Source organism: Geotrypetes seraphini, chromosome 3, assembly GCF_902459505.1.
Source record: "Geotrypetes seraphini chromosome 3, aGeoSer1.1, whole genome shotgun sequence".
NCBI classification, from domain to species: domain Eukaryota; kingdom Metazoa; phylum Chordata; class Amphibia; order Gymnophiona; family Dermophiidae; genus Geotrypetes; species Geotrypetes seraphini.
Window position 1 is genome coordinate 336,688,022 of NC_047086.1, and position 26,616 is coordinate 336,714,637.

General features: G+C 41.3%; 1 protein-coding gene across 8 annotated transcripts in view; it reads right to left on the reverse strand.

Annotated features, from left to right (window-relative positions):
- Nucleotides 1-26,616, reverse strand: part of USP34 (ubiquitin specific peptidase 34) — a 1,084,964-nt gene that overhangs the window by 923,772 nt on the left and 134,576 nt on the right. The window lies entirely within an intron of this gene.

Consider the following 26,616-nt stretch of genomic DNA (forward strand, 5'->3'; position numbering starts at 1 on the left):
CTCTTATTTTCCAACAGGACATTGATTCCTTTATGAAATTCCACTTCCGTGTCTCTAAAGAACTGTTCTATGGAAAAAAAAGATATGGGTATTCCTGAATGTAACTAAGGTTACCCAGGAAAGGAGGAAACTTTTCCTAGCAATGTGACAGGATACTAGGGCTTTGGAGGCGTCCTTTTTGCTCGCATATCTGTGTGAATGCATTGTCAAATATGCTCAAGTTAAATATGTCTTCTTTCAACCAGAGCAGTTAAGATCTTTTCTGGAGCTGAAGAAAATTGCTGCTGCTGTATAGGTGATAAATTGAATTTAGAATGCAGATTTTGTCGTTATAGCCTTTTATGGTACTTTTTTTCAGCATGATTGACTAATTTCTTATTTACCTGCTTAACCCCCCTTAATAGCTTTCTTTTGTGGTCTAAGGAAGCATGTCTGTATTTCCTTCTTTATTTTTGGTAAAATGTGATGTCGAACATTTATTTCTGCTGTATTATCCTTTTTTTTTTTTTAAAGTTCTTTATTCATTTTAAAATCTTACAGCAAGTGTACAGGAGTATATCATTAATAATTACAATATAACACTTGCAATTCTTTCTCATATAATCCTAAAAACATAAAAATTATAACCCTTCTCACCCTCCCTTCCTCAATTAGTGCAATCAAACATATCATAAATATATTATAAACACATATCTCAATAAATAAATAAATAAAAAAAAGGGAAAGGGAAAATACAATTCAATTCAACCAGGCAATAACAGTGTTTATGATAGCAACAGCCATTTTTATTCTTGCCACCACCTCCTTTTCACACAAAGTTAACAAAAATTTTACAGAACCACCCTGGGAGATAGAGATTCCTCAAGACAAGACTGACGAAACGTAACATTATGTTGGGAAACCCTCTTCAAATAGTAATAAGATATGTATGTATGGCCCTAAGTCCATGTCACAACCTTGCAAATCTCTTCTAATGAAAACAATTTCAAGAACAGCTTTAACTGAACCAGCACTGATATAACCTTGGAGCTTTAACACGACCCATGAGGTTCAAGCCTACTCAAGATCACATGGTGCTGCATTCTGATAACTTATTAAAGAACATGTTTCACAATGGCAATTGCAATTTTAGTGGGATCAAAAGAAAAGACTGAGTGGACTTTAAGATCTTTATCCTGCTCCAAGGAGAAAACTAAAGCTCTTTTTCAATCCAAAGATGCAAGGTGTATTCACTGTTATGGCATGTAGCCTGGGGAAAAAATGTTTGAAGGATGACCGACAGATTAAGGTAGAAGTTAAACGCCACATTAGGCAGGAACTTAGAATGGCTGTATAAAATAACACTATTACAGAAAACCCATATATAGGGTGGATTGCTACAGCTTGGAGGTCTGACTCTGTGCACCAAGTGAATACTGCAAAAAATAAAACCTTCCAGATCACACATCTTATTTATTTAGTCCCATTTGATTTATCACCTTTCAATGCAATCCTGAAGGCAAATTACAGAAAGTAAACACAACTTTAAAACACAACATTTCATCTCATAGGAGTCTAATATCTCAAAAAGAGCTTTTATAGCTGGGTCAGTGCTACTTTAAGGTCATAAAATAAAGAAGCTATGTGGGATGCTTCAGTAGAAGCCAGCCCTGCATAAATGCAAAACGCTAGTGACTCCAATTCCGATTCCATGGCACCTTCCCGAGATATGCTCTTGATCTTCCAAAGAGAGAAACATGTGCATCTTGGCAGATTGAGGATGTACAACTACCTTAGCTAGTCATTTTATGAACATACATGCATGATACTGATCCAGGCCAAGAACAATAGTGGATGGGGTATTTCCCTATTATGAATTCAAAGTTATCTCCTGTGACTTATTTCTATGAGGGTGTAAAGCTTCTGCACCAAGAGAATCTATCTTGAACTTTGCTTTCAGGAGAAATTTGTTCAAGGCCTTTAGGTTTACTACTACTATCCATTCAGTCATGTCCGACCCTTGGATACTCTAGGTTTAGAATTGGACAAAGTCCTTTTGTTAGGTTTGGAATGGGACAAAGTCCTTTTGCTTTCTTCTGAGCAGTACATACTTAGAAAAAAATCCCAATTCTATTTCCCTACATGAGTCTAAAGCTGAGGAGAACTCTTTTATAAGCACATCTATGCTGCTGGGAATTTGACCTCAGTACCACTGGTGGGCAATATGGCAGTGTCTCAAACAGATGTAATCTAAATCTACTCCATATTATGTTGAGAACCCCAGGGGCTCAGGTGATACTGATTCAAATGGCTTATCTTAGCCTTCCCTCAACAGGAATATTATTCAGAATGCATAATGGGATACTGCCTATTTGGACAGGGATCATCAAACCCCATCCCAGGTTTTGACTGAAGAGCTAGTTGTGATTTTTAGGTCCTCATTTGTTTAGGCCATGCAATGTCTCTGTTTTTACTGATGAGACTGAGGAAGCAAAAAATAATGTCCCTTTAACTGAAAAAAATATCCAATTCTGATATTTCTTAGTCTGGCAAGAGTGCTCTAAACTGTTCAGTGGTCTTCTATTTGATCTGAAGTTTCTTTGACCTTATCGCCAAAGGAACTATTTAATTGGCAGAACATACATATCTGCAATCTGCATCATGTACAGTATATCATCTCTCAGGGCTTACACCCACATGTGTACTTTGACCAGCCAAAAAGCCTTTGCTTCTGCTCTTGATATCCATGGAGACCACTCAATTTCATCTTCTGGCAAGTGGTGCATGAGTCAAATCTCATACTTGAGTGCCAGATGTTTCAGAAACAGATTAGGGGTGCCTGTATTGGACATCATCTTGGGGCACGATATGCACTTTATGGAACTCCTTTTCTCTGTGACATCAGTCCAAAACAGCCACAACAAAATCAAATTACTCCATGGTAAAAACCACAGCTGCAGCAAAAAAATGGAAGAAAGTTTTAAACAAACCAAAAAAAAACCTAGCTAAAAACTTATAAATTGGAAATCAGATTTCTTTCTTTTCCTATTTTTGGAGATGGCCCCTAGCAAAAATGAGTAAAAAAACAAACCTCCCAAAATGTTTACCTCAGTACAGGAGTGCTAAAGAAATGTGCACTTCATACACCTCAAGAAATAACAAATGAAGGCCACACAAGCATGATAATCCATGCACACGCACTGTGGGTGGGCCACTCTGGAAAGCTCTTTACTGTCAAGAGATTTGCTGACCTGTGTCACCATCCAGCCCTTCAACCTGATGATACTGATCATCTGTGAGAGCAAAGTATCCTACTTGTCCTTGGAGAAAAGTAGCAAACCACTAAAATTAAAAATCCAACAACTCAGAAAACACAACAAACTGCTGCATAGTTACTACGGTTATGTGTAGAGCAAATTCTATAGAACAGTCTACTCTAACAATGCTGATATTCTTGATTTTATTAAAACCAAATTTTAGGACTGATTTGATGAAAATGACTGAAATAGTTCAAGCTCTTGATAAGATGTCAACAATATATGCACAGTGATATAAGGACAAGTCCCCGAGAAAAAAAGGCCTGCTACATCCAAGTCAAGCAAAAGGTTGAAAAACAACTGGCAGAAGAAAAAACATTTCAGGAAGTAATACATACATACGACAGACATTCAATCAGCGTCTTTGGGGTGATTACAGTTCTCCATCAAATGGCAGTGCACCCATTTAGAGCAAAAGATGATTATTAACTCGATGTACTACTTAACACACTTAAAAAGTTTAAAAAAAAAAAATTTACAATAAAAAAGAAAACCAATATACAAAAAAGTCTTGGTAAAGAATCATCAACTAAACATAATATAAATCAAAAGATATTACTTCTAAAAAAAAACTAATTAAACTGATAAAAAGAAATTTTGACAGCTTTGCAGAAGCTTAAATAAGTAGTCCCCCCACCTTTTACTAAGCCATGGTAGAGGTTTCTACCATGGCATGGGGCACTAAATGCTCAGACGCTTGTAAGAATTCTATGAACATCTAAGCATTTAACGCTCCAGGAGTAGATATTTCAGTTATTTCTTTAGCTAAAGCATTCCACAATAAGAAAGCTAATTCAATAAACCAATTATCTTTGTGGATGGGTAATGAGATAATTCAGTTATTTCTTTAGGTAAAGCGTTCCACAACAAGGGAGCAATCTAGCAAAAAGATCTGTTCCTGGTAGTTGCCAAGGGAGAAGTTGCAATGACTGTTACTGTGAAGAACGTAAAAGACGATGAGGAATATACAATTTTAACATGTCCAAAAGATGTTTGAATGCACCCATTTTAAAAGCTTTAAACACTAGGCACAATATCTGTTGCCTTTTTTCCAGCAATAAGTTGAGCAGCAGTATTTTAGAGATTTCAACTCTTCTAAATCTCCCCTGCTGGCATATTTGAAGGGGATCTGAAAAACATCACTCACTGAATGGAATTGGTAGAACTTAGCATACTCTGGGAATCAACTACCGTTACTGCAAAAGACCAAGCATGCAACTTAGAAATTATCGGCACAAGAAGAAATGATATATTTTCCGTTATGGCCCCTACACTATGGAACTCCATACCAAACTATATCAGAATTGAAAAAGACCTTCTATCTTTTAAGAAAATTTTAAAAACCTTTTTGTTTCAAGACGCCTTTGATACATAGCACGTCTCATATCAATCCCTTTACATTTAGTAAAAACTATCACATTTTCCAATCCCCTTCATTCCCTATTGTGTTTTTCCTTTTATGTTAATTTCAACAGATAAAGAGATTGTAACTTTTCCCTCCTTTCCTACGTATTCATATTTGTCTCTATCCCTATTGTTTAAATGTCAATTGTTTGTTTTATGATTAATTTGTATAATATATATGTGAGACCACCTCCTGGCGGTTTTTAACTTGTACATCGCTTAGAAATATTGTATAAGCGATTCATCAAATGCTAATAAACTTCTCCTTGACTTTAAACCTCTCTCTCCAAACATATTTTGCAAGTGGTCTCTTCCTCATTCTACTATCTCTGACAACTCTGAAAAATATGAACTACTTCATGAACCTGACTTTTCCCAACTTCTCTATGCCTTTGTCCTCTCCTGCATGGACTACTGCAATGCCCTATTCATCGGACTAACAGCAAAAAAATAAATCGTCTTCAACGTGTACAAAACACAGCAATCAGACTCCTAAATAACCTTCACACACATAACCCTGTCTCCCAGGCTCTATCATCAACCTGCTGGTTACCCATAGCCAAAAGCTGTGTCTTTAAGAGCTTGATGTTAGCATATAAGTTCTTGCACAACATGGCACCCAGCTACAAGTCAACTAAGCTTCCTCAATACATACCGAACAGATCGCTCCGCTCCCAGGAAGAAACATGTCTCCAGATATTCCCCGATTCTACCTACAGAACGCCAAGCGACAATCCTACTTCCATTTATACCAAACTACTAGAATCAACTACCCCGACAAATCAGATCCCTTGAAGGGCTTCTAAACTTTAGATAAGCAATTAAAAAAAAAAAAAAAAAAACCCCAAAAAAACCCCCCACAAAACTTACCTCTTCACGTAAATCCCCTTGTCTAATGCCATATGGGAAAAAAGAAATGTATATATATTATATATGGCACTAGATCCTCTGTTTAGGTAAAGTTAGGATGAACACAATGTTTCAAAAGGATGACAAATTGTAACCCACCTGTATGTTATGCATATTATGTATGTTAGCCTGTAATCTGTTCTGAGCTCTTTGGGGAGAACGGGATAAAAAAAAGAATTAAATAAGTTATACAAAAGAGATTAGTGAAACTAATCAGGCAGATCTCCCCAATGAGATCTATTTATTTGCTATACCGTCAATTGCCAGATGGCAGATAGGTGATTAACAACGAGCTATAAATAAGAGAAAAAATGAAAGATATATAAAAACGTGTGCTTACTGTATCATGAAGGAAAGACTTGATTGAAAAGTTAGAATTTAAGCTTTTTTTAAAAACCTCATGATCGAACTCATAAAGATGTTACTAGATGATCCTGAAACTTATACAATACTTATCAATGTATTTGAAAGCACAATTATGTGATCATGTTTTCAAATGCGTCATTATAAATACAATTAAAAATGACGGAATTGGCTGCAGTAGATCAAAATAGAATTTCCCTGTTGTTCAATTCTGGAAGAGTATTGGCAAGAAGAATTCTCAATAGATCAATGGAGAAACTTGTAAATATGATCCTTCCAGACAGACACTCACTACAGATTCACACCTGGCCAAGGGGAATACATTCAGGGTATTCTCGGTGAGACAAATTAGGAACATGGCTTTTAAAAATAAATCAAGATCCAAAATATGATAGTTATTGGCCAAAGGCCTTGCATTTAATCAACCACAATGGCCTGAGAAAAACATCCAGAAGCTTGACTACTCATAGGTTTCATACAAAGATTTGAAGATGGAAGCAGAAATGCTACCCAAGATACTGCAATGCATTAGACTCCTCTTATCCTCTGTCTCAAATGGCATAAAACAAATCAGTGTACAACTGCCAATACTCTTCTCTATTTTCTTTTTCTATAATGTCCCTGGATGCCTTCCAAGACATGGATCAAGAAGTTTATATCCAGTCACACTTAAGTGGTAGATTGTTTTACCTAAGAAATATATAGGCTCACTCTAAGCTGTCGGAATCTATAGTCAGGAACTATGGAATAATAGCCTACTCATGGCAGTTACCCAAACAGCTTGAGGGTTCAGGCTCACCATCGCCCCAACAAAATGAGGTCACGTATCATCCAGTTTCATGCAACCCTTACAATAAGCATACAGCTTTTATCAACTGTTTGAAATTAGTCAACATTCCTCTTTTGCGAAGTGACTTTTTAGCATATGTAGCAGGAGGTGGTGAGTGATCTTTTTTCCTTTTGTACAGGAGCTAATAGGTATTGTAGTTTTATATTATTGTTGTCATTTTAGGCTTTCATATTGTAAACATCTATGAGTGCAAATAGAAGAGAAGGTAAATAAATAAAATCAAGCATTTGCAACTGAATGCAATTCTCAAATTTTAATATCTTGGAAGTTTGTGACTCCACCAATGTTGACAGTGAAACTTTTCAGGCAAACTCTTACCATACTTTATGGATCGAAACAGGAGTGACATTTCATTACAAATACTGTGCACAATGCTGCACAGATGTGAACCCTAGATGCTATATTGAAGACAGCTTAGCCAATTAAGCAAGAAGTTCTCCCCTGAAGTGAAAGGTAGTTAAGACAAATGTCTTTGAAAGGTGCTAAATTTTTACAGTATTGTAAAATACAGTATATAATTTTTCCAAATGATCTACTGCAGTGGTTCCCAACCCTGTCCTGGAGGACCATCAGGCCAATCGGGTTTTCAGGCTAGCCCTAATAACTATGCATGAGAGAGATTTGCATATAATGGAAGTGACAGGCATGGAAATCTGCTCCATGCATATTCATTAGGGCTATCCCGAAAACCCGATTGGCCTGGTGGTTCTCCAGGACAGGGTTGGGAACCACTGATCTACTGAACTCAAACATAAAAGAAATTTAGAAATACTCATCTGTATCATTCAAATATCTTTAGAATAAATTTAAGTTCAGTAATAAAATGAGCATTGTCTTGAAAAACCAATAGTGCAAAGATATTGTTGAGATACAAGGCTGAACACCTTTTGAAGAGCTTTGCCATATCTCACCAAAAGTTCTGTTTAAGCACGCACAAATGGTATGCATCACCAGCACACAGTTTTATATGAGTTTTATTGACTTGGCTGGATATTAAAATGTAACAAATAGTAATTTAGAGCAGTGGTTCCCAACCCTGTCCTGGAGGACCACCAGGCCAATCGGATTTTCGGGATAGCCCAGGCTGGATTACCCCTACACAGTAGAGTCATGGCCCATAAAGTCAGAGCAATGGCAGCTTCAGTAGCTTTCCTCAGATCTACACCTATTGAAGAGATTTGCACGGCTGCTACTTGGTCCTCGGTTCATACTTTCACGTCTCACTATTGTTTGGATACTTTCTCCAGACGGGATGGACAGTTTGGCCAAACAGTATTACAAAATTTATTCTCCTAAATTGCCAACACTCCCACCATCCCATTCTGGTTAGCTTGGAGGTCACCCATATATGAGAATAGGCTGCCTGCTTGTCCTGGGATAAAGCACAGTTACTTACCTTAACAGGTGTTATCCAGGGACAGCAGGCAGTTATTCTCACAACCCACCCAACTCCCCTGGTTGGCTTCTCTGCTTGCTATCTGAACTGAGGAGACATGCCCTACACTGGGCAGGAAGGCACTCACGCATGCGCGGTGCGGTCTACTCGAAACTTCTAGTTTCTTCAAGCAAGTCTGCTTGCGAGCTTCCGCATCCGTGCTCTGCTGATGATGTCACCCATGATTACTCAAAGGTCCCGTTCTGTAACAGTTCTAGTTAAGGTCTCAACATTCAGAGTGTAGGTTCTGCAAGGGTTTCCATTACCAAGGTGCATAACTTTACACTTCTTGGCATTAAAGCTCAGCTGCCAAATAGTAGACCATTTCTCCAGTAAAAGTAGGTCCTGTGTCATACTGTCGGGTACGGTACCTCCGCCCACTACATTACATAATTTAGCGTCAATTGCATTATTTGCCGATGACACTAAATTATGTAATGTAGTGGGCGAAGGTACTGCATCCGACAGTATGACACAGGACCTATTTTTACTGGAGAAATGATCTACTATTTGGCAGCTGAGCTTTAATGCCAAGAAGTGTAAAGTTATGCACCTTGGTAATGGAAACCCTTGCAGAACCTACACTCTGAACGGTGAGACCTTAACTAGAACTGTTACAAATGCTGGGTTGCATCCGGAGAAGCTTCGTCAGCTGAAATCCCGAAGTGATAATGCCACTTTACAGGTCCATGGTGAGACCACATCTGGAATACTGTGTTCAATTTTGGAGGCCACAGTATCAAAAGGATGTGCTGAGAATGGAATCGGTTCAGAGATTGGCCACTAGGATGGTCTCAGGACTTAAGGATCTCCCATATGAAGAACGTCTAGGTAGGTTGCAGCTATACTCTCTCGAGGAACGCAGAGAGAGGGGAGACATGATAGAGACGTTCAAATAAGTTACTGGCTGTATGGACATGGAAGAAGACATCTTTTTCCTTACAGGACCTACAGTGACAAGAGGGCATCTGCTAAAAATCAGGGGTGGGAGATTTCATGGGGACATTAGAAAGCATTTCTTCACCGAAAGGGTGGTTGATCTTTGGAATGATCTTCCACTTCAGGTAGTAGAGGCCAACAACGTGCTAGCTTTTAAGAATAAATGGGATAAACACTTTGAGGAAGTGCTTAAGGGAGTGGGTTAACTGAGTGGGCAGACTTGTTGGGCCGTCAGTCCTTTTCTGCCATCATACTCTATGTTTCTATGTTTTTATATGTGAGAATAGCTGCCTGCTGTCCCTGGATAACACCTGTTACGGTAAGTAAGTGTGCTTTTTGTCTCCCTTCGCATCTCAATCTCTTCCTATCCCTATCACCCCCACCCCCATTTGTAGGTCCTGTATCTGTTCCTCCCTTCCCACACTCATTTGTGATCTAGGTTACTTTATCTCTCCTACTTCTCAACCCTCCCCCTCCACACTTATGAGTCTAACAGCCATCCATCTCCCCTCCCCAGGCCTTCATCCTGATGGACCCTACACACATCTGGTCCACCGCCCCCACAGGTCTGCCTTCCCTCCCTCCATGTGGGTCTGGCCTCCTAGACCCCCATTACTTACCCGAGGCAGCAGCAGTGGTCCTGACCTACCAACTCATCCTCCCCCTGTGCCCCAATGCAGCAGCAGTCCTGATCCGCCAACCTTCTTCCCTCGCTCCAGCCCCAAAGCAGTAGCAACAGCAGCAGTCCTGACCCGCCAACCCCCCATTCCTTACCCAAAGCAGCAGTGGCAGTGCTGTAAACAGGCTGTTTGCGGCCAGCCTCAACAGGGCCTTTCCTCTACTGCATTCAAAGTGATGCAGCAGAGGAAAGGCCCTGCCAGGGTTTGCCACAAGAAGCCTGTTTTCAGCGCTGCCACTGCTGCTTTGGGTAAGGAATGGGGGGTTGGCAGGTCAGGACTGCTGCCACTGCGCTGAGACGCTTCCTGCTCAGCGGTATACTGCGCATGCAGAGGCACGGAGGCACACAGGCACTGAGTTTATCGTAGTGCGCATGAGCTACTAAGGGTTTTATATATATATATATACACACATAAATATATACACACACACACACATATTTGACATAAAGTAACTGGGGGGGGTTGTTCTTATTTGTTTTGCTTTGTGTATATCACCCATGATGTTTACAGTTGGATTACGTACGTACAAAATTGCTGCTCTTACTTTCAAATTCCGAAAGTCCAATGAGCTGGCATTTATTAATAGACTCCTGATTCCATATGATCCTTCTAGACCTCTAAGATATGCTTCGCAACATACTCTTTATGTCCCCTCATTAAAAATTATTGGGACTCGCCGCACTTTTATTTTTTTCTGTCACAGCTCCTACTATTTGGAATTCCCTTCTATTACACATTAGAGCAGAACAAAATTTAGATAAATTTAAGGGCAATTTAAAATGTTTTCTTTTTAAAAATGCTTATGAGTAATTTATCATTTGGAATATTTTATCATTTTTAATCTACCCCCTTCCTTTCCTTGATGTTATTTCCTTTTTTGTTCTCTTTTCTTTAATAATGGAGTTCTCTCCCCTTTCCTCTTGTTTTATATCCCTCCCTTTGTTATGCTAGTAGATCTGTACAAAGTCATGTTTGTTTTAATATTAATTCCCCAATTCATTTTAATGTACAACGCTTTGAATTCTATGTTTAGCGTTTAATCAAAATTTTAAACTATGTATATCTTGTATATTTTGTTAATTTGTTAAATTATACGAGGACGCACAACATATATGCTCATATGAGTCAAAATGTTGTGTGATCGTGGCACTGAGGTACCCCCTCTTCAAACCAAGCATGCACCCAAAAGGAGGGAGAAAAAGCCTCAGACTAATGTAGCAGTATAGAACCAAAAGGTACAAATCAAAACTGCTTTAAAAACTTTCACTGGAGATCCAAGATGGCATTTGGTACCTGTGACTGGTGAAACGCTGTGGGAATCACCGATCGTTCTTTTTCTTGAATACAGCTTTTCCTTTTACTGCGATGCCAAAGAGACGGGGTAAGAGCACTGCTGCAGCACCCCCCTCTCGCTTCCATCGAGCAGTTTTTGCAGCGCCTTCAGAGGGAGCCTGCAGTCTCGGAGAATCGCCCGTTGGACCCAGCGGCGTGGAGTGACGCCGACCCGGAAGTCCCAGGGCTAGATACAACTCTGAGCCCCGACCAGAGGATTCCACCTCCCCCACCGCTGAGTGCGAGCTCGCCACGCGAAGGGAGTGGGCCAGAAGCAGCAGCACTCCTTGACCGAGAGGCTGTAACACCTGGGAGCCAGCAAGGAGAAGTCTCGATGGTCTTTCTAAGCCCAGAGACAGTTCCAGCGGACAGGAGATCTGAGGGAGGAGAAAAACCGGACCGGCAAACAGAGGGAAGTCAAGGTGAGCCGTTTTCAACTTTACATGAGCCTTCCTTCAAATATGAAAAACCAGCTGAAGTGACTCTTGACTCATTATGGGACTTGGTTTCCAAACTGGGAGACTCACTAACCAAACAGATTAAAGAAGGTGAAAAGAATATAAGAATTCAAAAACAAACAATAGAGGAAAATAAACAGGAAATTTCCAATATCAAAGAAAAAGTAGGAGAAATTGAAAAAGAAGTAATAATGATTAAACAAGTTCAATCTACAATAATAAAAGATAATCAAGTTATTAGAAGAAAATTAGAAACAATGGAAAATAATAGACCCTCAACTAGATTTGACAGCAATTTTGGAAGTATCTGACAAAGATTTGGCTAAACCAGCAACTCTTTAATTATCTGTGGCATTGTTGCCAGATAAAGATTGGATACTAAAAATGTTTTTTAAAAATAAAAATAAGGAGTTCCTGGGTTTGAAAATTCAAATATTTCCAGATGTTAGTAGAGAAACTCAGAACCGTAGACGTCAATTTCTTCTGATGAAAGCAGAAGTAGCACAGTTGGGTGGTATTTTCTTTTTACGCTTTCCATGTAAATGTATAATAAGGTATCGAGATAATAAATATGTGTTTTTTGAACCGACTCAACTTACAGCTTTCTTGACGCTGAAACGTTTGGAAAAGGAAGGAACAACGTAATAACAACCAAATGGATTTGATCAATAGAATATAAGCTCCTTAATCCAGTTACTAGATACCTTTTTTCTTGTATAGAATTTATTAATTGATTTCCTTAAAGTTCACTCATAAATCCTTGGATCATCCTTTTTTGAGGACTTGAGATTGTTTGGGTAGAGATTTATTATTGTGGAAATTATTATTTTTTTTTTCTTTTTTTATATATATGTATGATCAGACAATCTTTGTGTACAAAATGTTTGATTTTGTTAAAATTCAAAAGTGATAAATAAATAATTTTTTTAAAAAAACTTTCACTGGCAAAAAACTCCCTCACAGAACAGCTCAGATTTAGAAAAGGGCAAAGTCACCCGGAGGAACTTTCAAGGACTTAGCTGACAAAAGACGACTTGAGCTCCAACGCTGTCATGTCTTCTCCAATCTTCCCAAGAAGCAACCTTGTTTCACCAATGTTTGGCTCATCAGGGGAACAAACAATGCAGCCTTGAAAAACCCACCCATGCAGCAGACACATGCATGCCTGTGACAGCTCTGGCCTACCTGGGCCCAACATCCAACATCTCTGTTGTCCCTGGATCTCTATGGGTGAACCTAAAGGGAAATGCCCTACTTAGTTCTTTACCATAGCATTAGCCCCTGACAAAGGGCATAAAGATTAACCAAGCAAAATTTTTTTTTAATTATGTGCTGCTGAAGCAAGTATTTTTGGAAAGCCTGAGAGCTGCGGAGAGAGCACACCCAAATAGAGTGAATGGGAAATAGGGGTGGGGGGGATGAGGACTCACACCTCTCAGGCAAGCCCCCTCAGGAATGAGCTAAAGCATCCAACAGTGGCAGGTAAGAGATGCAAATGGGGGCTTCAGAACCAAACTCTGAGCTCAACCAGTTACAGTCCTGAGATTATTAACTGGAAGCAGCTGTTAGGCCAAACTCACTATGCGGCAGAGCCGGGAACTGGGCCAGGGACAAGAATGCTGTCAGTACAACCTACCACCTAGTAAAGGTAGAGAAAAATACTAAACTGTTCCAAAGAGCAGCACAGCTTAAACTGGTGATGTCACTGACAGACTTTAGTTTTTTTCTACCTGCAAGAAAGAAGGGATAACACCCATTGGTTCAGAACAGTAGAGCTGACACTAAGAAAACAAAGTTTAAGTACTTCCTGTCGTAACAACTAAACTCTCTTGCACCTGGTTATACCTTGAATAGTTAGTAAGTGATAAAAATCAAAGCTGTCACAGTAACTTTCTCAGAAGTCTAAAGAAAAACTTTCTTCAAGGAAAGAAAAGGCAGATCTTGGGCTACCTGTTTATAATTATTTAGACATTTTCCTCACTCCTTTTCATATGTAGCTCAAGGCAAGTTACATTCAACAATGCTAACAATTTATTTGGTGTAATGTATTCAAAACTACCACCAATGTATACACAGTAGGAGTCTTGCTATTGGTTACTGTAGATGTTTGTATTTATGAGATTCTTGATATAATAATAAACTCATATCACATACCCCTTACAACCCACTCTAAAACTTCTAGGAATGACAATAGACAGATGCTGTACTATGCAACCACAAATCAACAAAACAATACAAAAATCATTTGTAGTCATGATAAACTTGAGGCAAGTTCGAAAATTCTTCGACAGAGCACAATTCCAGCTCTTGGTCCAGTCCCTAGTCCTAGGTCTTCTAGACCAGTGGTTCCCAACCCTGTCCTGGAGGACCACTAGCCAGTCGGGTTTTCGGGATAGCTCTAATGAATATACATGGGGCAGATTTGCATGCTAGTCATCTCCATTATCTCTCTCATGCATATTCATTAGAGCTATTCCAAAAACCCGACTGGCTGATGGTCCTCCAGGACAGGATTGGGAACCACTGCTCTAGACTACTGCAACATACTCATCTCCCCTGACCCGCAACCATGATAAAACAACTACAAACAGTTCAAAACACAGCACTAAGACTTATCTATTCACTGAGGAAACACGACCACATCAGGGCAGCATACTTCGATTCACACTGGCTCCCAATACAAGCAAGAGTACAATTCAAATTTTACTGTCTACTATTTAAAACCATAAACAAAGACAGCCCAGCCTACCTAAACAACTGCCTAATCCAAATTACCTCAACCAGACATAGGAGAACCCACAAACCGTTCACGCATCCCCCAATCAGACGTGTCAAATGAAAAAAAAAACTGTACGATGGCCTTCTAGCCACACAAGCAGCAAAACTGGACCACCAACTCTCCAATTTACTGATAACAACCCCAGACTACAAATGGTTCAGAAAAGAAATAAAAACCATGCTATTCAAGAAATCCTTGAAGACAAGCTAACACTGCAAGACTTCCCAGTTCTCTGAAACAACTTGCTCTTCTCTTCAATTCCTCTGGAAATGGCCAGATAACTTCTTTTGTAATCCGCCTAGAACCGCAAGGTATTGGCGGAATCAGTGGCGTACTAATAGGGGGACAGGGGGGATGGTCCGCTCCGGGTGCAAGCCCTGAAGGGGTGCTCCAGATCCGGTTTCCCCCCCCTGCGCCGGGTGTCGCGTCTGGAAACAGCCTGCAGCAAGATCGCGATGCCAGCGATCTTTGCCTGCTTCGGCTGTTTCCTCCGCCACGGTCCCACCCCTCATCTGACATCAGAGGAGGGGCAGGACCGTGGCGGAGGAAACAGCCGAAGCAGGCAAAGATCGCTGGCATTGCGATCTTGCTGCAGGCTGTTTCCCCAGGGAAATGGTGCGGGGAGGCCAGGGGGAGATGAGCAGTGCTTCCTGGTGGTGGTGGTGGGTGGTCCTTCGAGGTAGTGGGAGGGGGGCAGCAGGCCTTCAAGGTGGAGTGGGCAGGCAGGCAGGCCTTGTGGAGGGGGGGGAAGACAGGCCTTCAGGGGGAACAAGCAGGCAAGCCTTCAAGGGGGGGTGCAGGCCTTCGGGGGGGGACAAGCCTTCAAGGGGAACAGGCAGGCAAGCCTTCAAGGGGGGGTGCAGGCCTTCGGGGAGGGGACAGGCCTTCAAGGGGGACAGGCATGCATGCCTTTAAGAGGGGGCACAGGCCTTCAAGGGGAACAGGCAGGCCTTCGGGGGGGGGGGACAGGCAGGCAGGCCTTCAAGGGGGGGACAGGCCTTCAGGGGGGGTGCAGGCCTTAGGGGGAGGTGCAGGCCTTCGGGGGGCTGCAGGCCTTCAAGGGGGAACAGGCCTTTGGGGGGCTGCAGGCCTTCAAGGGGGGGGGGGACAGGCCTTCAGGGGTGGGATGCAGACCTTTAAGGGGGACAGGCCTTCAGGGGAAGGGGGGGCCCTGGTGTAGAAGTACACGGAGGGAAAGGGGAGGGGTTCAAAGAGACGTGCATATGCCGGACTTTGGGTGGGAAGAAATAATGGGTCTGAAAATAGAGGAGAGGGAGAGAAATGATGGACCATGGGTTTTAGGGAGGGAAGGAACAGAAAGGGAGAGAAGTTGGACACAAGGGATGGTATGGAGGGGGGGATAGAGATACTGGTTAGGAGGGTAGTTGGGAAAAGAAAGGGAGAGATGGTGGACCCTGGGGTGGTGGGGAAGGAGGGAGAGCTGCTGGATGAAAGGGTAGTTAAGAAAAGGTGGATCTGTGGAGGGAGACGAAAAAAAGGAAAGATGCCAAACATCCGGGGGTGGGAAGGGAAACGGAAGGGGAGGACAGAGATGGCAGATGGATGGTTAGCACGGAGAAAGAAGAAAGAAGGAGACCCTGGCAAGCAAGTTATCAGAAGACAACCAGAGCCTTGGACCAACAAGATTTGAAAAATAACCAGACAACAAAAGGTAGAAAAACTAATTTTATTTTCTGTTTTGTGATTACAATATGTCAGATTTGAAATGTGTATCCTGCCAGAGCTGGTGTTAGACCGCAAACATAAGCTAGGATTTAACAGAGAGAGGAAAAGTCCTTTTTGTTTCTTTATTTTATTTACACCACAGCACCTGTGTGGTTTGGAGAAGCCAAAGGGGGGTGAAAAAGCCATAAAATAAACCCACCAGGATGTTTGAAAAAAACACCCAATTGGGTAGGAAAATCGAATCGATAAACCAATTCAATAGGCTGAATTGAATCGAAATTTTTTTTCCTGAATCTGGCAACACTAGTTTGCGCTACTGTCTTAGACTTTAGGACCTGGGATTGGGGAGAGATGGTATCCTTGGTACTTTATAATGCAAGTGAAACGAGGATTTGGTCAGACTTTTGAAGGGTCTGCATAAGAAAAATATTGTATAGGCCGGGGACATGAGACAGCAGGAAATGGGAACTTTTCTTCCTTCTATTTTTGTGAATGGAAAGGCTGAGGATGTCAGAGAGTTCAGTTAAAATATGTGCTTTGAAAATATAATAATGTGTTTTATAAAGTTTATAGCATTGCTGGCCTACCCGGTGAGGTGTTCCTAGTGGTGGTGGTGGCAGCATGTCAATGTGTTGAGAGGAAGAGGTGGTCTGAGAAATTCTGCTGAGCAAACTCCGGGCCCATTTCCACCCCCCAGTTAGTCCACTCCACTCAACTGGTTCACATACTGAGTGGGTCTTTGGGTGTTGTTCCTGGGTAGTTGTTTTGGGATCTCTTCCAGTGGTTTGTCAGTATCTCCTTCTGGTCCAAGGAAGGAAACTTTGTTAACCTTAGCACTGACCTACAGAATATGTTTGTAACAGCGCTGCTTGTGTGGCATTAGGCTATGTAGTGATCGAAAGAAAAAAACAGACCTATGCACATTTTTGCACTATATGGTGGGTGTATGAGGAGATTCACATTTCCTGCACAGCTAAGTCCGTGTGAAATTACCTTGTGCTGTATTTGACATCTAGGAAGGTCTCTGCTTGGAAGGAAAGATCTAAACTTAAAAATGAAGTGGCCAGAAGTTATGGTAAAAGCAGATAGTGTAGCTGGTTTTAAGAAAGATTTGGACAAATTCCTGGAGGAAAAGTCCATAGTCTGTTATTAAGACATGGGGGATGTGTCTGTTTGCCCTGGATCGGTAGCATGGAATATTGCTACTCTTTGGGTTTTGACCAGGTATTAGAGACCTGGATTGGCTACAATGAGAATGGGCTACTGGGCTTGATGGACCATTGTTCTGACCCAGTTAGGCTATTCTTATGTTATGTTCTCATCTGTAGGGGCCTTTGTTTTCACTTCTTATTTTAATGTATTTTTTTTCTGGGAACTTATCAGTGTTTTTTATAATGGGAACAAAAATGGAAGAAAATGAATGTGTGTGGAATGGGGGGATAACTAATTTCTTCAGCTAAATAATTCAATCCACCTCACCAGACATAGGAGAACTCACACACCATTTACACACCCTCCAACCAAAAACGTCAAAAGAAAAAAAGCTGTTCGACAACCTCCTAGCCATTCAAGCTGTAACACTCGACCCCCAACTCTACAACCTATTGACCTCGACCAGACTACAAAACCTTCAAAAAAGAAATAAAAGTCCCTTTCTATTCAAAAAACACATAAAACCGAACTAACACAATCAGAACTGTCCCAAGCATCACCTGCAACTACTCCATATGTACTTCTGATGTCATGACAATTCAGACATAATTTATGTTGTTTGGAATAATGGTTACATATGAGGTTCAATAAAATAAAATTTTCACTGCCTGTTTCTATTCTGACCATTTATTCCGTTTCATGGTCATTAGAAAAAATATTTTTTTACATGGGGGGGTGTCAAAAAATGATGGGCCCCGGGTGCCACATACCGTCGATATGCTACTGGGCGGAATAGAAATCACTAATGTAATGTAATACCATAAGAACATAAGAATTGCCGCTGCTGGGTCAGACCAGTGGTTCATCGTGCCCAGTAGTCCGCTCACGCAGCGGCCCTTAGATCAAAGACCAGTGCCCTAACAGACTAAAATAACCTGCATACATTCTGGTTCAGCAGGAACTTGTCTAACTTTGTCTTGAATCCCTGGAGGGTCCGGAAGAGCGTTCTAGTTTTCTACCACTCTCTGGGTGAAGAAGAACTTCCTTACGTCCCCTTTTAACTTTAGAGAATGCCCTCTCGTTCTCTCTACCTTGCAGAGGGTGAACAACCTGTCTTTATCTACTAAGTCTATTCCCTTCATTATCTTGAATGTTTCGATCATGTCCCCTCTCAGTCTCCTCTTTTCAAGGGAGAAGAGGCCCAGTTTCTCCAATCTCTCACTGTACAGCAACTCCTCCAGCCCCTTAACCATTTTAATCTTTCTTCTTTGGACCCTTTCAAGTAGTACTGTGTCCTCCTTCATGTATGGCGACCTTTCTGTAGTACAACCAAATTAGTTTGCATATTACCTATAGTTACAATAGATATATTTATCAAGCTGACAAACTCATAAAGCAACGAATGAGTATGTTTTTTTTTCCAACTTTGAAGGTAGTGGGCTTTATTCATACCCTTAAGGGAGGAAGATTTCATGGTGACACCAGGAAATACTTCTTCACCGAACGGCCCTTTTCTGCCGTCATACTCTATATTCTCTCATTTCTGGTTTTGTGATGAATCAGGCTGGTGCTAGAAATGCAAGAACATGTCAAATGGGGAAGGGTCCTTAAATCTATCTTTAAGCTATACAACTTTCAGAGGGAGGCAAGCTTGTGGCTCCCTGACATTTGTACTTCTTGCTACCCCTCAACATTGGCTTTGGATTCAGAGCAGGGTGGATTTAAAAAATCCAATTTTATTTTATTTTAATTTAAACCAGATTTTTTAAAAAATAAAATGATTTTATGAGGAAAAAATCTATCTAAAGTTAGCTTTCTGTTTAAAATACATTATGATCCAAAAGTTATTCATCATGAAATAAGGATTAGATTTTAATTATTTAGAATGAGGCTATTCATGCAATGTTTAAATTTTTTGATAAATGAATTCCATTCATAATGGCATAGGCAATGTGTCTATCTAGAAGATATCATCATAGATGCTTGATTTTGCATTTCTCAAAATTCTGAATGTGTGTCTGCAGAGATAACGTGCTTCTTCACAGCAAAATGTTATATAGAGTTGAGAAAAAGACCTTAGCCCCATTGTTCCTTTGCAAATCAATGTACACAGAATCAACTCCTTACTTCTTAAATGCTAAGTTTATATATCTACACAAGGAGCCAAGTGTGAAAAGGGAGGTGCAACCAATAAAAATGAAAGTGAAACCTTCTGAGCAGAATACTCCACAAGTCCTGGGATATTTGTGTGTATAGCCTAAGGTTTATCATATTATAGGTATTCTCTTCTTGGAAGAGAAAACCTATTAATGGCAGCAGGCAGTAAGAGAGACCCAGTTTGGGAATGTTTTAAAGAAGTTCCTCTACCTAAGGGAAAGGCAGGCATGTGTGTAAAATGCAAACAAGAAATGCAAAGCTTGGCAGCCTGAATGAAGCATCATGAGAAGTGTTTTGATGAAGATAACAAAAAGAACATGTTTGAACAGGTAGGATCTTCAGATTGGTAAATGTTTTGATTTCATCATATTTCTTAAAGACTGTCATGAGGAATTGTCTTATTTGATCAAAATGAAAGATTGGGTTCTTATCTGGATAATCTTCTGTTAAGCTACTATGAATTCCGTACATTTGGTGGTCAATCCATTCCCGCCAATGCACCCTTCAGTTACGTCCCAAAGCAATCAAGCTTCACTGGAACAGAATCTAATCTAATCTAATCTAAACCTTAAGTTTATATACCGCATCATCTCCATGAGAATGGAGCTCGACACGGTTTACAAGAACTTAAAATAGTGGGTGGAGAAGAAGAAAAAGGATTACATGAACTTATGTGTAGAAGGGGGGAGAGAAAGGGGGGGAAGGATAGAGCTACAATTTGCTGAAGACAAAGGAGGGGTACAGGGAATCTCCCCACATACCATAAACAATTCTGTTCTGCTCTATAACTTAGAAAACAAGAATTGGAACAAATTATCATGGGAAAACAACAAAAAAGAAACAACCTGCTGCGTGCAACTGGCACTAACAGTAAGGGTACAAGAGGCAGAGGAATATACTTACTCATACCGTATTTCTTGAAGTTTAGTCATCTGGCTGACAGGAGAAAAACTCCAGGCCAGGAACACAGAAATATCAGAGGCAGAGAGTGGGTGATACAGAATATACAGAGGGTGGGCCAAAACGGAATCTGTAGTAATTAATAGAAAGGAGATTATCCAGGTAAGAACTAATCTTTCATTTACTCCTGATTGCATTTGTGAGGTGAAATACTAAAGTAGTGGCTGATGTCTAAGGCGACACTCTTGATCGAGTAGCCTTAAGAGAGACTGGTAGCTGTTTCCTGCAAGCAAAGTATGCCAAAGAGATTGGCATGCGACTCCATCTAGCTTAAGAGGCCTTAGACACCGGTTTGAGCAGCCAGGATTGACTAGAACGTATGAACAGATGGTCAGAAAGGCAAAGGTCATTTGTCCTTTCCAAGTATTGGAGCAAAACCTTGTGGACGTCCAGCTACTTCAAAACTTTATCCTCTTTGTCAGACCCTGTGGATTAAAAAGCAGGCAGACAAAACTCCTGGTTGATGTAAAAATCAGACATCACCTTTGGAAGAAATGAAAGCACAACACTGAGAGCGACACCTTCATCCATAATTCTGAGGAAAGGTTCCCTGCAGGAAAGCATCTATAACTCCTAAATTCACTGTGCCAAAACAATTGCCACCAGAAAAAGTTAACAGTGAAGTCAAAAAGGGAAGTATCCTTGAGGAGCTCATACAGAGCTTTCTTGAGACCCTTCAGAACAACATTAAGGTTCCAGGTTGGAAAGGGACACGGCAGTGGAGGTCTCAGAGAGCTCCCCAGAGGAATCTGGTCACATTAGGGTGAGCCATCAGTGAAGACCTGCGAACTTGTGTCAGGAAGCACAAAAAACTGGTCAGGCCTTTTTCCAGCACAGCCTGAAGGAAAGCCAGAATAACCAGAATAGAAGGCTAAATCGGTTTCACTGGGTCCTTAACACATCATTGATGAAAAGTCTATTTGAGCAACGTGATGATCTTTTGGATCTGGAAGCATTTGATGACGATGCAGTGTGTCAATGCTTTGATGAAGAGGATCAATGTCTTGATGGAAAGCATCATCTAGATGAGGAGCATTGATAGGAAGTAGAACGGAGTCTTGGGGGGGGAGTCACGTGATGCAACCTGCCTGAAAGGACACAGGAGAGGAGAGCTCCGCTCCCACCCTGGCAATATTGGCTATTTTATCCTGTGTAATTGCCCAGCTTTTAGCTCTTTTCTTACCTCCGCGAGCTGTGGCAGACTACCTGGGTTTATTCAGTGGTGATCGGGAGGTGGAACAATGCTGGGTATGCCCATCCGAGTAGCTAAACCGGCTTGAGAAAAATTCCAGTCATCCACAGCCAAGATTGCGGCGGAACACGTGTCTTTCAGGATCCCAGCGGGTGACTGGATTCAGGAGATAGCATAATTCATTTCAGCAGCATTAGCAGATCGCCTCAACAAACTTCAGTATTGGATCCTCCCAGAACTCATAGATAATGCCCCGGATTGGCTGGAGGTGGTAAATTAAAAGTTTAACTCCCAGAACCGCCAGATTGTAGAGGTCAAACAGCAGGTCTCGAACGCTGAGGACATGTGCACCACACTGGAGATGCAGGTGATGGAACTGAAACAGCAGAGAACCGAGATGCAAGACTGGTTAGGAGAATCAGAGACGGCGCAATAACCAGCGGTTAGTCGACCTGCCCAAATCGGTTAAAGATCCAAAGCTGTATGATATTTTCAGCACCTGGTTGCCAGGAAAACTCGGCTTTTCTGGCTCTCGTCCCCGTTTTGAGTGCGAGATGACCCACCACATCAGCAGTAAGGCACCAGATGGCAAGAGGGCGTGCACTGCCATTGCTCGCTTCAGCAGCTGGACGGATAAGGAAATGTTCAAGGCATTTTGACAGTCAGGAACACTGGACTATGAGGGACCCAAAGAGCTCCTCTTCAATGATTACTCAGTGCGAGTGGTGGCCCAGTGGAAGCTGATGTCGCCCATCTGCACTAAGCTCCATAAGAGGGGCATTGTTTGCTCTGGTCTTTCCAGCATGACTTCGGGTCTGGCAGAATGGAAAATCTGTGCTCCTTAACACCATGGAAGAGACACGAGCCTACCTGGACAAACTGCCGGCCTGACTCTCTTCATGTTGTTCTTGATCCGAGGTGCCTCTGGACATCACTAGTGAACTGGCTTTGCAGGTGTATTGTCCGCCCTATGGGGCACTTAGATCTGCAGGCTTGGGAGAATGCATCCTGAGACAATCCAGGGCAATCCTCTGCATGGTTTCGCAGCTCTTTGGCTATTATTGTGCAAAGCGGACTGTTGAGTGTCTGGTCTAGTAGGCCTTGTTTTGTTTTTCCCGGGACTGTTTTTTTTCTGCAGCAGTCTACGGGCCAGGGGCCTCTTCTCATGAGTCTGCTATGTGTTCCCACGTTGGGGTATCCTTCCTGCTTTGGTTGAGGAGTCTGGTTCTTCAGTTTCTTGTTCTGCTACCTGGGGGTGGGATTGAGGGACTGGGGGGGGGGGATTTCCTCTGAGCAGGCTGCGGGGTCTGATTTAGGGAATGTGTGTGGGGTGCACGAGGAGAGCTCGGGGGGGGGAGGGCAGGGGAAGGATGAAAGGGGTGGGGGAGCCGCTTGGAATACAGATGGGGGAATTTTGTGCTTGCCATGTGTCTATCTGAGCAATCAGCATAGCTCCAGAGCCCGGCTGGTAGGCAGAGCTGTAGCTTTGGGTCATTCTAACTTTCAGGGCGAGTATGGCTTAGCTTAAAGTGATCACGTTTAATGAGGATGTGATTAAGTTCCCTGTTAAAAGATCTAGAATCCTGTCCAGTCTCCGCAAATTGGATACCGATATTGCTTACTTGCTAGAAACTCATCTCTCTAGCTGGAAATGCCAAACTTAAACGTAGCTGGGTGGGAGAGGTATTTTCATCTGCTTTTGGAGGCAGACAATGGGGGTTTGCTATTTTAGTCCATAAAGAGCTTGCCTTTCCATCTTCATAAACAAATTCAAGATACAGAGGGTCACTTTAGAAACATAGAACATGACAGCATAAAATGGCCACCGGCCCAATAAGTCTACCCACTTGGATAACCCACCCCCCTAAGCACTTCCTCGAAGTGAACCCACATGCTTATCCTATTTTTTCTTAAAATCGAGAACATTGCTTGCCTCAATTACCTGAAGTGGAAGATCATTCCAACGATCAACCACCCTTCCGGTGAAGAAATACTCCCTGGTGTCGCTATGAATCTCCCACCCCTGATTTTCAACGGATGCCCTCTTATTGCCGTAGGTCCTGTAAAGAAAAAGATATCTTCTTCTACCTCAATACGGCCAGTAACATATTTGAACGACTATCATGTCTCCCCTCTCTCTGCGTTCCTCGAGAGAGTATAGCTGCAACTTACCTAGATGTTCCTCATACGGGAGATCCTTGAGTCCTGAGACCATCCTGGTGGCCATTCGCTGAACTGACTCCACTCTCAGCACATCCTTTTGATAATGTGGCCTCCAAAATTGAACACAATATTCCAGATGAGGTCTCACCATGGACGTGTACAATGGCATTACAACTTAGGGCTTTCGGCTGACAAAACTTCTTCGGATGCAACCCAGCATTTGCCTAGCCTTGGATGAAGCTTCCTCTACTTGATTGGCAGTCTTCATATCTTCACTAATGATTACTCCTAGGTCCCGTTCTGCAGCAGTTCTTGCTAAGGTCTCACCATTCAGAATGTAAGTACTGCATGAATTTCTGCTGCCAAGGTGCATAACCTTTTTGGCATTAAAACTCAGTTTTGATTTTCCTTTCGATTTTCTTTTGGCTATTTAAAGGCCCCTCCTTTTTTTCAGTCATCATGTTGTATGCGTAGCGATTGCTATGCCTTCCTGCCCGGTAGGTTTGCTCTTTGTCTGGTTGTATTGCTATTATTTCAATTATAACTTTCTCTTTGTGAAGTATGTTGATGTGTTGGTACATTATATATTGTATTCTTTATCTTTTTTATTTATAGCCTAATTCTTCCTTTTGAGAAAGAAAGTTTTGAAACACGGCCTGTGTCAAGGAGGAGGAAAAGAGAAAAGGAGAAGAAGAAGTTGCTTTGTTTTATGGCTAAGTTTAGCTCCAGATCCCGTGATCATGTGAAGGACTTACTGGCACACGACTTAGGATGATATTCTTAGGTTTTTTGCACTTGTACTTTTGTCTTTGGTGTTTGGATCTTGTTTGAACGACTCTCTCTATTCACCAGCGTATTTTGCACTTTGAACTTTGAACCCTCTTAGGAGGACTCGCAGCCATTTTGGATTTTGTAGTGTGCTATTTACTGTTTTATGTCTGACTTCACTGAATTGTTTTTAGGATTAGTTTAGCAATTTAGCTTACAAGTTGTTTAGTAATTGTGTTTACTTTCTTTATGTAATGCTTTACATGATCATGAGTTTTTTGTTATCTGTTTGTCTTTTGTTATTTGTTGTTAGTATGTTTAAAGATTCTTATCTATGATCTTTATATATTATGGCTTTTATATGCTCTTAAAGTTATGATTTGAATAAAATTTGAGATATATTTACTAAACCACTTACTGATATCAACATTACCTTTACATATATGTTTATATTTGATTTACCGATAGGGGTTCTTGTATTGTGTATTTATTCCATTATCCGTATCCCTTCTTTGTAGACTCTCTCTCTCTCAGTTCTTAGTTATTTGTTATTAAAACTCAGTTGCCAAGTTGCAGACCATTGGTCCAGTAAGAGTAGGTCCTGCTTCATACTGTCGGGCACTGTGCTTTTGCACAGTTTAGCGTCATCAGCAAATAATGCAATTTTACCTCGAAGTCCCTGTGGCAGGTCCCGTACAAAGATATTAAATATGATAGGACCCAAGACCGAGCCCTGCGGTACTCCAATGATCACTTCCGATGTTTCAGTTTCAGAGCGAGTACCATTTACCACCACCCTTTGAAGTCTGCCACTGAGCCAGTCTTTAACCCATGCCGTCAATGTTTCCCCTAATCCCAACAAACTCATCTTGTTCAATAACCTACGGTGTGGGACACTATCAAAAGCCTTACTAAAGTTCAAGTACTCGACATCCAGGGACTCTCCCTTATCTAGCTTTTTCGTTACCCAGTCAAAGAAACTAATTAGATTGGATTGGCAGGACCTTCCCTTTGTAAATCCATGTTGGTGGGGATCCCTTAGTCTCTCATCATTCAGGATCGTATCTAATTTGTGTTTAATCAATGTTTCCATAAGTTTACACACTATCAATGTGAGACTTAATAGTCTGTAATTTGCAGCCTCCGTCCTGCATCCCTTTTTTTTTTTTTTAATTCTTTATTCATTTTCAAACTTACAATAAGTGTGACATATGTTCAAACAAATTAACAATAAATACATCACTTAATAATCATCATTGGTACAAAACAAACTCTTTATCACCCCCCTTCCCACCCTTTCCTACCATATAATCAAATATCTTATAGAATATGTAATGTAATAGTAAAATAACCCCCTCTCCCCCCTCACTATTGAACTTGTAAATTTAAGGGAAACAATTTCATCTAAACAGTACAATATTTTGTTAATGGCTCCCACACATCTTGAAATTTCCTGAAACATCCCCGCTGTATTGCAATAAATCTCTCCATTTTATAAACATGACAAAGAATTCCACCAGAAATTATAATTTAATCTACTCCAATCTTTCCAATTATACGTAATTTGTTGAATGCGGAATGAGGTTAGCTATTTTCCATCCCATGGGACTCTTCCTATACTCAGGGAAATATTGAAGAGCGTAGTTAACGGTTCCGCAAGGACATCTCTCAACTCCCTAAGCACTCTGGGATGTAGTTTATCCGGTCCCAAGGCTTTGTTCACTTTGAGCCTTGATAGTTCTTGGTAGACGCTGCCGGTAAAAACTCAAAATTCCGGAACGGGTCTTCTGAGCTCTCCCTTGCCTGCAGCTGTGGACCGGATCCCGGAGCCTCGCAAGTAAAGACTGAGCAGAAGTATTCATTGAGTAGTTCGGCTTTATCAGAGTCCAATTCTACATAATTACTTTCGGGTTTCCTAAGGCACTCTATCCCATCTGTGTTCCTTTTTCTGTCACTAACATACCTGAAAAAGGATTTATCCCCTTTTTTAATATTCTTTGCTAGATTCTCTTCCATCCGAAGTTTGGCATCTCTGACTGCTGTTTTAATAATTCTAGATTTCGCCAGATAGTCTTCTTTAGCTTCTAGTCTTT